The sequence below is a fragment of the Lithobates pipiens genome, unplaced genomic scaffold, assembly GCF_037356315.1.
Source record: "Lithobates pipiens isolate NorthernLeopardFrog02 unplaced genomic scaffold, aLitPip1_a1.2 Scaffold_13, whole genome shotgun sequence".
Lineage (NCBI taxonomy): Eukaryota > Metazoa > Chordata > Amphibia > Anura > Ranidae > Lithobates > Lithobates pipiens.
In genome coordinates, this window is record NW_027507718.1 from 409,637,878 (window position 1) to 409,651,111 (window position 13,234).

Sequence of the window (13,234 nt, forward strand, 5' to 3'; positions counted from 1 at the left end):
ACCTGCTCTCTGGAGTCCACAAAAAATAAAAGGTCGTTCAAATAAAGGACGACTGAAATCCCCTTTAGCTTCAGGGGCTCCAGAGGGAACCAGATTTGACTTCTCCAGGTTCAGAAGCCACCCCAGACTTTTGAGGTGAGACTGGGACGTCTGAAGATTGACTAGGACCTGCTCTCTGGAGTCCACAAAAAATAAAAGGTCGTTCAAATAAAGGACGACTGAAATCCCCTTTAGCTTCAGGGGCTCCAGAGTCTCTGCCATAATCTTTGTAAAGACTCTGGGGGAGGACGAGAGTCTGAATGGCAGAGCCCTGAATTGGAGGTGCCATACCGAACTCCCTAGATCCACTGCCAGGCGCAAAAAACTGCTGGGATGCCTGGTGAATGGGTACATGGAGATAGGCATCCCTTAAATCCAGGGATGCCATGAAACAATCCGGGGTCAACAACTTTGTGATGGAAAAATTTTTATCCATCCTGAAATGTTTGTACCGTATTGACCTGTTCAGAACTTTTAGGTTCAAGATCAGACGGTACTCCCCTGAGGGTTTCCTCACCAGAAAAATGTGGGAGTAGAAACCCCTGCCTTGCCGACTTACTGGAACTTGGATCAAGACCCTTTGCTGTATAAGTTCCTGCAATAGGAACATCATTGCAGAGGCCTTCTGTTCCCTCAGTAAGCCTGTCACATAGAACCTGCTCGGGGGTGGTTCTGAGAACTCCAGCCCTGAGCGATAACGCTTTTCAGGAACAGACTTGGAGACACTGCGTCCCACTGTTCATGAAAAGCTGACAGTCTCCCCCCCCACTGGGGAGAGATTGTCACTTACCTTTAGAGGACTGATCTGGGGGAGATCTAAAGAGAATTCCGCCCCCATCTCTACCTCTCTCTGAACCCCACTGGCTCTTACAGTCCTGGTCTTTCTTATGGGACTGTTGAAGAGCACGAACATTTTTCTTGACAGTTTGCCTTTTCTTAGCCGGGAAAGCCTTTTTCTTGTCAGCCGTCCTGTCCAGCACTGACTCTAGGTCAGGATCGAAGAGAAAATCTCCTGAAAAGGGCAAGCTACAAAGCTTGACCTTAGAGGCTGTGTCCCCCGACCATGTTTTCAGCCAGATTGCCCTCCTGGCCAAATTTACAAGAGCCAAAGACCTGGCACTAGCTTAACAGACTACTGATGCGTCCGCCATATACTTGAGTGCATTCAAGATTAGCGGAAAAGATTCCAAGAGATCCTTGCGGGACGTACCCGCTTCTACATGACTTTTTAATTTCTCCACCCAGCATTCCAGGTTCCTGGCCACCACTGTAGCAGCCATGGCTGGCTTCAGACTAACTGATGCTGCATCCCAGGCTTTTTTGAGGATGGAGTCAGCTGTTTTTTGTCCATCCGGTCTTTTAGGATTCCCATATCCTCGAAAGCCAGATCAGTTTGTCTAGAGCAGGGGTCTCAAATTGGTGGCCCTCCAGCTGTTGTGAAACTACAAGTCCCATCATGACTCTGCCTTTGGGAGTCATCCTTGCAATGCCTCATGGGACTTGTAGTTTTGCAACAGCTTTAGGGCCGCCATTTTGAGACCCCTGGTCTAGAGACTTGGGAAAAAGGCTGCATCAACTCGAGGCCTCTTGTTCCATACCTCCGAGTCCTTGTCCTCAAAAGGAAACCTCCTCTAGAGAGCTTTGGAGAAAAAAGGGGCTCTTTCTGGGTCCTTCCATTCTTTAACTACATCTGAGAGGACCCTGTGGACTGGAAACACTATGTTTTGTTTTGTCCATCCCCTGGTACATCTTGTCGTGAACTGACAGGTGTACTTTCTCCAGCTGAATTTCCAGAGTCGTGTAGATTGCCCTTGAAATATCATCTACCCCCTCTAGTGATAGCTTGTACCGAGAGGCCTTGCTATCTTCTTCCTCTTCAGAGTCCCTGAGGGAGACAAGAATACTCCCCCCTTCATCGCCAGAGTCCTCGGTCTCTACTGGTCTAGAAGAAGATGCCTTGGGACTAGGCAGTAGGTTCTGAGGCACGGCATGCCCGGATGGGTTTTGTATCAAGATGGACCTGACCAAACTCAATGAGTTTGTCAGCTCTTTAACCGAGGAAAATAACTCCTTATACTGCTGGGATGTTTCCTCTTCCAACTCCTTGATACAAACTCTGCACATTGCCTTCTGCCATGAGTCTCTAAGGGGGTTCTTGCAAGAAGGACATTTCCTCTGGCATGGTTTAGACCAGGCTTGCCCAACCTTTTGAAGAGCGAGGGCCACTTAAACAACTTAGTAACCGGTCACGGCCACAACGAACAGAGCAGGCGGATGACAGGTCCGTACAGAGAGGACACGGACACAAGCCACTCTACTCTATGGGTCCTCCGATCCGATCTGATGGAAGGGGATTGATCCCCTTGTTTTTTTCTAGCAAATCAGATTGGAGGTAGGCAGGTGTAAAAGGACACAAATCTGTTTACATCTGCCGTTTCATAGAGGTGAATGGAGGGTCCGATGTGAAAGGCCCCTTTCACACTAATGCAGCGCAATGCGCACCTGTGTCTTTCCTATGGGTTAGCTACAATTTCCCATAGACTTCTATTATATCCTGCAGGTGTGGTGCACTTTCTGAAAGCTCACCAAACCAGCAGGTAATAACAGAAGTCTTTGCCTGAGTGCAGGTAATCTGAAGGTGCACTGCACCTGTGGATCAGTTTGAAAGCAGCTCAGTATACACTGCAATTTTAGTAATAAACTGACCTTTAATAACAGTCTTCCATACAGGTATCACCTGCTGTTGCTGTCCCCGGCAGAGTGCATTTGGTATCACTCCACCTATGGCAAGAGACGGCGCTATACAGGAAGCATCAGCTTATACAGCTGCTCCACAGCTGCTTGTTTTGCCAGCTTCATTAACACAGATGCTCTGGGATGGCGGGTCTGCAACGCATAATCCAAGCTTGCCAATCTGCCATCCCACAGAGGGAGGTCGCGGGCCACATCAGAGGGCTCCATTGGCTACTGGTTGGGCACCCCTGGTTTAGACTTTCCTAGTGAGTTTTCCTGAAATTACAGTTTAACTCACTAAATGATTAACTGTAACCACACCACCAAGCCAGTGCAGAGACCCACCACCAACAGGCCACCAGTGAAACCCCTGAACCATGCTGCAGGGTCCGAGAGACGTCACCTCTAACCCTGCAGCAACAGGCCCTCCGACAGGGGAGAAACATACAAAAAAAAAAAAACACCCAAGGACAGCCCATTAGGGTAGCAAGAAACCGCCGCTGCACCTCACCTACCTGGGATGGACGCGCCTGCCTCCGCCATCTTGCCCTTGTCCATTACGTCGAGTAGGACAGCTCCTATCCTTCTAATTCTGCCATTAATTTGAATTTTCCCGGCCGCCGCATTATCAGTGTTAGCCGGAAGCACCGGTCACCTGACCTGCCTCTTAGTCCCTGCGTTCCAGGCGCTTGAACCAAAACAACGCTGTCGCTGGCCGGGACCTGGACCCGAAAACGGGGATATGCCACTGACCTGCAGCGACCCCCGCCAGCAACAGAGCCCCCCCTGCACTATCCAGCGGCCTCCAGGCTCACGATGCCGGTCTTCTGAGGGTCCTTGCTCCACTGAGATGGTGAGACCAGGAGCCCCAGGACACCCCTCGAGAGGCTGCTGGGGGGGCCCATCAAACACATCCACACCGGTAAGCCTGCTCTCCCCCGGAGAGAGTGTAGCTTTCCCTGGTTGCAGGCACATGCTTCCCCCATGGAGGAAACACAATAACTTAAGCCATGGGGGAAGAGGTGGCGTTTTTAAAGTGGGCATGTGTTTCCTGAGAAGGTGGAGCTACATGCTCCGGGGTTGTCCTGAAAGGCGATTTGAGAAAAAGCCGCTTGTGAGCGAAAAAGGAGGGCCCTTGCCTGCGGCGTGGCTCCTTAGCCTTCCTGGCCTGTGGGAGTAGTGTACTCTTACCATCCGTGGCATTTTTAATAATATCCAACGAGGCTCCAAAGAGCCGGTCACCAAGGAAGGGAAGATCCGTCAGGGTTTTTTGATGCCTGGTCAGCGGACCAGCATTTCAGCCAAATAAAGCACCACGGCTGACACTGAGGCCCTGGATAACAGAGGGAGAGTATCTAGGGCTGCGTCACAAACGTACTTAAAGTGGAGGGCCACCCTGAAAACAAAAAAAATGTTAAAAATGACAAAAAAAATAAAATGAAAAAAATTATTTTTTTTTACTTACCAGAAATGCCTGTTGCTAGGCACTTTATCCTAATCTTCCTCTTCCTCCTCCGCGGAGATCTTCTGTCTTCGTCGCGGCGTCTTCTGGGTAATGGGTCGCGCTGTGTTCTGGGAACTGTGTTCCAGAACACAGCGCGTCCCATTCAGAAAGCGCTGCGGGACTCGCGCATGCGCAGTAGGAAACGGGCAGTGAAGCCGTAAGGCTCCGCTGCCTGTTTCCCTTAGAGGGAATGGCGGCGCCGGGACCCGAGGGACGGGTCGGCCTCGGGCGGCCGACATCGCGGGCGCCTTGGACAGGTAAGTGTGTTTATTAAGTCAGCAGCTGCAGTGTTTGCAGCTGCTGACTTTTTTTTTTTAACTGGCCCTCCTCTTTAAGGCAATGCACTAATTGGTTTGCTAACTCCACGCAGACAGGGGAGGCATTCTTCTCTCCTAATTCTCAGTGCAAAAGTTTTGCCCAGTCAGTGTCTGCGACACCAGTGCGGATGCCAGTACAGGTCGCACGGCTGACCCCACAACCGTAAACAAGGAACGAGCCACTGCGTCGGCCTTCCTGCCGTGGGATCCTTGAATGCAGGAGTCACCTCAACCAGGATCGTGGTTACTTTATTTAACCTAGGTACTGGGGGGGGGGGTCCACAACCAGATGAGCCGACCACTTTTTGAGAAGGTCTTCCTCAAAGGGGTAACGCACGGCCAAGTTTTTGTGGACCGAAAAGGTCCGTTGCGGGCAACCCCATTCCCTGTAGATGAATTGTCAAAATAAGTCAAATACGGGAACACCTTAGGTGAACGTGCTGGCTTGTGGGACCCAAAAGGGACTAGTACATCAGCAAAGTAATCCGCTGGCTCCTGAATCTTCAGGGTATCACGCCCAGCTGTGATAAGTGCTCCAATAAGTGCCTTGTTGTGCCCGGACGGTGAATCCTCACTGTCCGAACAGTCCTGGTCAGCCATGTCTGATAGGTCAGAGCAGGGGTCTCCAGCCGCAGCAGGGCCTGAGTCTGCATCAGAGCTTTCCCCAGAGGATGGGGGGGGGGGGGTCAGGGGACTCTTGCGTGCACCTTTCGTGCCGCCTCTATCTTAGAGACATAGGAGTCCAGGAACGCCGTCAGGGTGTCCATGCGCACCACACTAACCGCAGGAGACCCGGTTGCTATAGCCTGGATTTCGGGGGAAGAAACCAGTTTCTGAAGCCATGCTGACCCTATCCTGTCAGCCACCTGCAAGGGGACTTAGGACAGCGACGGTCCCACCCTTCTGCTGCCGCGTGGGGGGTGCTTAGCGCTAGACTCACCACCCTGGGGTGTTCTGTGAATGCCAACAGTGCCTGTAGTCCCTAGGAGGTTGCCAGATGCAGAGAGGAGAGAACTGTCAGCAGCTCTAACAGCAGTGCAACGGTCTGCAGAACAGCTACAGCATTCCACACAGCCATCCAGTGTCCCTCACACACAGGGAATACAGGAAGTGACAAGAGAAAGCACATTGCAAGCTGTCACAACAGGCCAGCGGTGAAGAAAGCATTTTGGCTTTCATAAAATGGCTGCCAATGTAATCCCAGGGAAAAAGACTGCTGAAGCTCCCGAGGGGAATCTATAGCTTTCCCAACTTCGGCACCATGAGGTGAAAAGAACAAAAAATAAAAAAACGAATTGCCTGCTGACAGACATCCTCCACAAAAACTGCTTTTTTTGGACCCCGACCAGGACTGAACAGCAACCGCAGAGAAACAGCAACACCACCCGCAGTGCATGCATGCAGACACCCCCCTCAGAGGGGGAGGGGTGATAGGGACTTGGGAAAGATAAGGTGGTGAGGTGGCCCCAGATCGACCCCCCAGGGAATGGCCAGCTTGCTTCCCCCACCAAAGCAGGGAGAGCTGTACTTACCAGTCCTGAAGAGCTGGGAGACATTCTGTGGTAGCCAACTCCTGCGCAGTTACAGGGAAGGTTACTGGCCCGGTATACTGTGATCCAGACATCAGTAGCCCGGTCACATGTATACCCCGGAGCATTGAAGGTCACCGACCACCTCTGGAGCATGAGGTATGCTGTGGTCTGCCAAACCGTAGCTGCGGCCTGCTCAGGCTCGATGGCCGGACTGGGGAGACTACAAGGATTTCATTAACCAGCCTGTCACCCAGCCAGCAGTTGAAAGATCCTGAGATTTTATCTTACGCAAAAACATGGAGCAAGATGCCCGCAGAGTTTCCTAGGTCATTCTCCTTGCTAGGCAAAATAAAAACTGAAGCTAGGAGCAGGGGGAAGGGTTGATAGCACGGATTAAAGTTGTGTCTTCTGTAACAATTTTGCCTAGTTTCTCCTAATGGCAGGCTATACAACCCATTTAGTTACAGAGAGGAGCTGCGTCGGTCGGTGAATACAAGAGAAAAAGCACGGACCGATGGGACCGCAGGGTTCCTCGGTCCTTCACTAGGCAAAATAAAACAGGTCTGTTTGGCAGACTGGAGGGTTGTTGCCCAAGGGACCATCCCGTGGGCAGAACTAAGTTCTAAATGTTGTGTTACAACTAATGTATCTCTAGTATCTCCTAGTAATAGGGCAAACAACCCAATGGCTAAGAGAGGAGCTGTGTCGGTTAGTGAATATAAAAGAAAAAAAATTGTATGTTAGTGCAAAACAAAAATAAAAAAAAGTATCATGGACAGTACTCAATTTTCTCTGTCACAATCACATCAAGTATGCCTGGATTAATGGAAAATAAACCCACAGGAACCTCCTGGCATCAGTGCCCCACTTAGAAACCACAGATGTATGCCCAAAGTGGTTGTAAAGTCAGGATATCTTAATTCTAAGGAAAAAATAAAAAAAGAAATATGCTGCAGCCACCCAAACTCTTAACATAATGTTGAGTAAAATTACCAACTGCATATTTCTAAAATGTCAACTAGGCATTCATTGTATTGCCCCTTATGTAGTAAAGTTCAAATCTTAAAGATATCTTGTTTGGTTTAAAGCAGAGCGTCTCATTCAGTTCACTGGTCACATTTGTCAGGTCTTTAGTTGCAAAGACAGTGTAAATGTGTTAGGTGAAATGCCAGATTTGTCTATGTTGCCCACACTGCAAAGATTTTTAGCAGCTACTGCAGATCCTTCTCTGCTACCATTAATGCAGAGACCATTACAGCAAGTTTGTTGAATCCCCTACCTCAAAATGAGTGACATTTACCACCTTACAAAACATGTCCAGCTTCCTTTTAGTTGGATAGCACTCTAGGCAAATGCAGCAAAATAAGGGCATTTCACATTTCCCTGTTTGCCACAGTGCAGCATACCCACTGTTTGCTTTCCCATAGATATTAAATCAGGGCATTATTGGTGTATTTTCCTGAAGAGGACCAAAGATACAGAATGAAGGACCTTTGGTGCATTTTCTGAAAAAAACAAAAATGCCTCATCTAATAGATCTATGGGAAAGAACAGGTAACTCACACAAAAACACTGGGGAAACTGCAGCCAGGCAGTGTGAAAGCAGCGATTTAGTGCATTAAAATACAAGCCATGCATTTTGACAAAAATTAGCTTTGTATCCTCACCAACCTAGATTTTCAAGTTAGTAAGGAATCCACAAGATCCTGAAAGATTTGAAAGTAAATGGTAATTTTATTAAAAAACTGAAATTTACATTTTGCTCATATTCAGAAGTTTTAAAGAGCAGCTGTCAATCATCTAGAAGTCACACAAGTGATGTTCGAGTGCTTGATCTTTATTTTAAGCTTCACATATAAGCATTCTTGTGACCCAGGAATTTAGCCAATGAGGTTCCCAGAAAAACATTCCTTCCAAGACAGATTCTTCATCAGTTCTTGCCAAAAAAAATCCAACGAAACAAACAGAAATCGTGACGTCTGCAGCCATTTTGAAGTCTCTGCAACAAACAAAAGCAACCAAAGTTAGTTTCAAAGCACATGAACTAATAAGAACATTAAAGCTGTGTTGCTCCCGACAGGATTCAAAGCAAACATTTAGCATTTTACTTTGAGTTTTAGAGAGCTTTATTATACCCCCCTGTGTTGGCCACTTAAAGAACAGGACACCTTAAAGTGGGCAAAGCTGAAAAGGGGATGCTCATAATTTAGATCTTACATTTATATAAAAAGTTTAAGTACAGTATCAGTTGCATTTCTTTAGTTTCTGTAAGGTAGATTAAAAGCACTTAGTCATGTTTTTGAGAGAAAATTAAAGAAAAATATTCTAAATATATAAACTTGTGCTAGACATGAGAATGTGAAAAATTTTGTGATAGAACTATATATACACACACACGGTGCTATACACTTAGCAAATGAAAAAGGATAAATTACAGTGTGCACATTAGTGCAAAAATACATAAGTGGAAACAGTGAACATCCATATAATGGTCAACAATGTGTTCCAAAGTGCAATAGAGCTCCAAAATGTGCCACACCCCTCTCGTGTCCCCACTCACTGGATGGAATGGACCCCTAACTTTTCAGTCTAGGAGTCGTACAGGCTTAAAAAGTAAGCCAGGGATGGCAGATTCACTTCAGGATGCATAAAAGATCTCCCATATATCAGTCATACATGAATAGTGCATGACAACCAGAAATTAAGTTGTTTGGACTCCAAGCTGGAAATTGCGCCAAATTAATCTATTTCCAGTTGAGTCCAAACTGGATCATTTCCAGTTGTCTGTGGAACGCACGAGCCACCAAAGCACTTCCTACTATAATCTCTTGCGTTTACATGCTTGATTTTACCTACCCTTTTGCAAGTACACTTTTTTAATTTGCACAACACAATTGCCAAACGGTACTTCACCATTAGGCTTCTCTTTTTGGGCACCATTATCCACTTATGACTGATATGGGAGATCTTATATGCATCCTGAAGTGAATCGGCACTTAGAACTTTGTTGATTGGAACACATTGTTCACTATTATATGGACATTCACTCAATTGTTTCCACTTATGTATTTGATATTTTTTGCATCATTGAGAGTGTTACAATTTTTAGAAGAGACTTCCTCTCTAAGAAACAATGACTGGGGCAGAAGGGAGAACATCCTCCCGAACATGGAATGTTTGCAACCACGCAAACAGTTTTGCAGTGTTTCTCTAGCCAAGGGTACCAAGACCTGTTTAAAATATATTTATAGTGGATCTACAACAATCACCCATAACATTTTGACCACTGACAAGTGAATTCTGAATATTTTATTACAATGGCACCTGAAAGACTGTTGGAGATTGTAAGCGCCAATGACCCGCCGATTCCTCTAGTACCAAAATTGTAACCAACGTCTGCCTCAATTTTGTAAAGCTCTGTACAAACTATTGACACTATATAAATCCTGTATAACATTGGTGAACATGTCCCTGAAGTTGGGGTTGAAAGCATAAAAAAAAATTGGACAAGCGTAACAATTTGGGCAACAAGGGCCAAACTAATGGCTGGACAAGTGGGTCACAGCAACTCAAAGACTGCAGCCCTTGTGGGATGTTTCCAGTCTGCAGTAGGCCAAACAAAAAAAAACACTAGACAGGGTCATAGGTAGCCAATGCTATGCAGTGACCAAAGGCTGCTGTGTAGCTTGATACAATAGAAGAGCTACTGTAGCTCAAATTGTCTAGGTGGTTAATGCTGGTTGTTAGAAAGGTGTTTCAATACAGTGCATTGACGTTTGTTGTGCATGGGGCTTGCATAGCCACAGACCAGTCAGGGTGGCCATGCTGACCCATGCACACATTAGCATCAGAACTGGACCATGGAGCAGTGGAAGATTGCCTGGTCAGATGAATAGTTTTAAATGAGGATGGCTGGGTGCATTGTTTACCTGGGGAAGAGATGGCACCAGAGTGCACTATGGGAAGAAGGCAAGTTTGTTGCTTCAACCAGTGTTCAGTTGGGTAAAACTTGGGTCCAACCCCTTGTGTGAATGTTACTTTGGAGTCCATCTTGATGGGTCAGCTGTTCTGGAGCCAAAAGGGGCACCTATTCATTATGTGGCTGGTCACAGTGTTATGGCTTATTGGTGTAGTGCAGCAGAGATCTGTTCTCTCATGTAATTAAGAAGCCAGACTTAAGCTTTCTGAAGTAAATGGTCAAATCTGATTGGGGGGCATATGGATACTACATTTTATATAATAAAATAAAAATAAAAATAAAAAGCAGGCAAGGCCTTGCATACCGTTTGTGGACACAAGTTGCTTCCAATTTGGAAAGCTGCACTCTGTTGAAGGCAGTGTGGGGTTTGGGTACTCACAGGTAGAATTCACTTATTTCCATCTCAACTGCATCTAGCTAAAAATCACCCACTGCTGCATCCACCATATCTAATTAGCATATGAAGCTTCACCAATACATACCAACAGGTTTTGTTTCCGACATCGGTGCCGTTTGCCACCAACTTAGACGGCATGTGATCAGCAGGCAGTGCCTAATACAGCAGAACCATCTTTCATCAATATTCCAAACACAGAAGAGCCCAGCTCTTATTTCTTCCTCTGACTGGAGGGCTGGTTATATTTTTCCTGAAGTTTTTCCAAGTAAATCATTTTCATGTAGCCAAGTCATTTCTGTTTTTAGAAGCTTTTCCAGTAGGTGGCCTACTCTTTTGTACCTAGAGAGGGAGAAAAAAAAAAAAAAAGAAGGTTAGAATAAGTTCATGATGGCAGCGCAACTGCAAGCTCGCTCCCGAGCCAGGCTGTGTCATTCATTTGACACTGGCTTGGCCCCACCCCCTCATAATTTGATTGACAGCAGCCACCAATGGGTCCCATTCATACCCCTTTTGCGGATAGACAAACCGCAAAACAATGTTACATTTGAGTTAACATAGGCACAAGGTTTTGCAAAAGAATTTACTTTAGATTGACCACTCAATGGGCAAGCTTACGTACCATTTTCGATTGTCCAGTCAGATGTACATAGACCCCCATGTGATAATCCTCTGATGAAACACAGACCATGTTTAGCACTAATCCAAGAGAAAGAAATGCATTTAATATACAAACATGAGGTCCTTTTTATACAGAGAATTATTCGTGTTAATATTTCTAACATTTGCATTTAGTATTAGCAAAATTTACAAAGTAGCATAGTATTATGGCTTAAACAAGCCATTTTCTAAAATTACACATTGTCACAGGGCCACAGGACTTTGGCTTAATGAAAGCAACAGCTCGTGCACTATAAAACAAATGCTGTGTTACAGCTACCTGCCAATATTCATGCAGGAAGAGAAAAAATCCTATTCGGCTCAGCTTCAGTGCACATAGCATCTTATATTAGTATTAGATACCATCTCCTTGCCCATTCAGAACACGACCAAGGTTACTGGCTCACTGGCACTCTGCCAGTTCTCCATTAACACCCTCATCAAAAACTGCACTAAATCCTCAGTGTTATCTGTGGTTTGATGCTAGAGGGAATGGTCATCACTCCCTCAATGATGCTCAGGCCTTACATCTGGCCAACATATCGGGTAGATCATTTTCCAGTGGATTTGGGTATGGTAGCACATGCAACCCCTTACCATGCAACAGTGTTGTGGTACCAAATTTGCAGAGGTAAGCTTTAATTAGGCAGAATAAAAAAAAAATTCCCACTATAGGCCCAGACATTTAGCAAAGCCAGCCAACAAAAAAGGAGGCCATTGAGTGTGATTTGAATTGGGAGTCAAAACATGACGTTGGGAGATATATGCAACAATATTGTTTTTGGATCAGGCACCAATCCTGTTCAATTTGTTCATAAATGACCTGGAGGATGGGGTAAACAGCTCAATCTCTGTATTTGTGGATGATACCAAGCTAAGCAATAACTTCTCTGCAGGATGTGGAAACCTTGTAAAAAAATCTGAACAAATTAATGGGGTGGGCAACTACATGGCACATGAGGTTTAATGTAGAAAAATGTAAAATAATGCATTTGGGTGGCAAAAATATGAATGCAATCTATACACTGGGGGGAGAACCTCTCGGGGAATCTAGGATGGAAGGGGACCTGGGGGTCCTGGTAGATAGGCTTACCAATGGCATGCAATGCCAAGCTGCTGCTAACAAAGCAAACAGAATATTGGCATGCATTAAAAAGGGGATCAACTCCAGGAGATGAAACTAATTCTCCCACTCTACAAGACTCTGGTCCAGCCACACCTGGAGTATGCTGTCCAGTTCTGGGCACCAGTCCTCAAGAAGGATGTACTGGAAATGGAGCGAGTACAAAGAAGGGCAACAAAGCCAATAAAGGATCTGGAGGATATGAGTAAAGCCGGCGAGCAATAAACGTATTCTCTGGAGAAGAGACGCTTGACAGGGGATATGATTTCAATTTATAAATACTGTACTGGTGACCCCACAATAGGATAAAACGTTTCATGGAAGAGAGTTTAACAAGACACATGGCCACTCATTAAAATAAGGTTTTAACCTTAAACTATGCAGAGGGTTCTTGGTTCTTCACTGTAAGAGCGACAAGGATGTGGAATTGCCTTCCACAGGTAGTGGTCATTGATCATTTAAAAAAAAAAAAAAAAACTATTAGATAAGCACCTGAACCACAACATACAGGGATATACAATACTAGCATAATCACACACATAGGTTGGACTTGTCTTTTCAACCTCACCTACTATGCAATAAAAAAATGCATATTCTGTCTAACTGAATCAGCAGAGATGTACCTCACGACAGGATACAGAGAGGAGGGTGCAAGTCTCCAAACTGCGTTTTAGAGAGGAAAATGCTCTGCCCCCCTGTGTTAGCCATTACAAAGCATGGGTGGCTTTGAATGGGCAATGAAGGGGCGACAACTAAACTGGAGATTTAATTTACCATTTGTGCACAATACATTCCCACCCCTAGGTTTTAGTTTGGTGCATTAACAATCCAGCCCGCTGCACCTCTGGCCTGGTTTCCATCAAACCTCTCATTCCACAACAGTGTAGTAACATGCATCACACTACAGATATACCACAAGACTTGAATGTAGCTCCATTTAACACCAATTCACC

The 13,234-nt window shown here is 45.8% G+C and overlaps 1 long non-coding RNA gene and 2 other non-coding genes across 3 annotated transcripts; all 3 read right to left on the minus strand.

Moving 5' to 3' along the window:
- Window positions 1-7,839: 7,839 nt before the first annotated feature.
- LOC143975270 (uncharacterized) lies at window positions 7,840-11,274 on the minus strand. The gene is made up of 3 exons (XR_013272346.1): window positions 11,121-11,274; window positions 10,587-10,840; window positions 7,840-8,124 (listed from the first exon to the last, which is right to left on the minus strand). It is a non-coding gene; the product is annotated as an uncharacterized LOC143975270 (long non-coding RNA).
- Window positions 8,188-8,307, minus strand: LOC143980039 (small nucleolar RNA SNORA26). Its single transcript, XR_013274185.1, has one exon. It is a non-coding gene; the product is annotated as a small nucleolar RNA SNORA26 (small nucleolar RNA).
- Window positions 11,275-12,896: 1,622 nt separating the features above from the next.
- LOC143980040 (small nucleolar RNA SNORA26) lies at window positions 12,897-13,019 on the minus strand. The gene has a single exon (XR_013274186.1). It is a non-coding gene; the product is annotated as a small nucleolar RNA SNORA26 (small nucleolar RNA).
- Window positions 13,020-13,234: the final 215 nt, after the last annotated feature.